At 56.6% G+C, this 1,146-nt stretch overlaps 1 protein-coding gene across 1 annotated transcript in view; it reads right to left on the minus strand.

Moving 5' to 3' along the window:
• The window catches only part of Bcas4 (breast carcinoma amplified sequence 4), a 25,658-nt gene that overhangs the window by 17,169 nt on the left and 7,343 nt on the right, over positions 1 to 1,146 (minus strand). The window lies entirely within an intron of this gene.

Genomic DNA, 1,146 nt, shown 5'->3' on the forward strand with positions numbered 1-1,146 from the left:
GGCGCCCCCGGGAGAGGGCGAACGCCGGGCCGCCGGGTGCCCAGCGGCCGCACCCAGCGGGGATGGGGCGAATCCCAGGCCCACTCGGGACCGCCACGCTGGGGAAGGAAGGACACCGGGGCCGGGGCAGCTGGAGAGGAGGAAGTCGAGGGCCCGGGAAGTGGGGGGAAGCCCCCCGCGGCGCCAGGCCCAGGAAATGAGAGGAGCCCGGGCCCGCTCCCTCCGAGGCCCCCATTCCACTTAGAGTAAGTTCCCTGCAGGGGAGTCTTCGTCACTAAGCGTGGCCTCTCCCGTGCTCCGAAAAGCAGGGGTAGCCCCCCAAAACAGTGCAGTTGAGCTAAGCACGGGACTCCCGGACTGTTCGAAAACCCATGCCTGTGTTCAGTTCGTTGTTTAACTATGGATGGATGGATACTGTACAGAGGGGTTACAGGTACGTGAGTAAGGAAATGAGTCCATCTCCTATCGAGCCTCCCCCCCAAAGTTGTGAAGTTCGTTTTTAACATAGTGTCTTGTCCATCTCATTGTTACAATGGATCCACCTGTCATGACTTTTCCTTTTTTTGTCAATCATGGGGCCTGGACTCTGGGCCTGGGCGCTGTCCCTCAGCTCTTCGGCTCAAGGCAGGCGCTCTACCACTTGAGCCACAGCGCCACTTCCGGCTTTTTCTGCTTATGTGGTGCTGAGGAATCGAACCCAGGGCCTCATGCATGCAAGGCAAGCGCTCTACCACTGAGCCACCTTCACAGCCCAACTTTTCTTTTAAAGTATTAAATTTTTCCCCCTTGAGCCACAGCTCAACTTCTACCTTTTGGTGGTTATTCTTTCTTTCCTGGGCTGGCTTGGAACCTGGATCCTCAGATCGTGGTCTCCTGAGTAGCTGGAAGAGCAGGTGTAGACCACTGGCTGTGTCCAGCTGAAATGCGTGTGTGTGTGTGTGCACGCGCATGCACACTGCACTGGGGTTTGAACTCAGGACTCTGAACTCTTAGTTTGGTTATTTGCTCAAGGTTGGTGCTCTACCGCTTGAACCACAGTTCTACTTCTGGCTTTGTGCTGGTTCCCTGGATATACCTGCCAGGACTGGCTTTCATGTTGTGTTTTAAACAGCCTGGGGAATGGCGCTGTGGCTCGAGTGGTAGAGC

Source organism: Dipodomys ordii, unplaced genomic scaffold (genome assembly GCF_000151885.1).
Source record: "Dipodomys ordii isolate 6190 unplaced genomic scaffold, Dord_2.0 Scaffold75, whole genome shotgun sequence".
Classification (NCBI taxonomy): Eukaryota; Metazoa; Chordata; class Mammalia; order Rodentia; family Heteromyidae; genus Dipodomys; species Dipodomys ordii.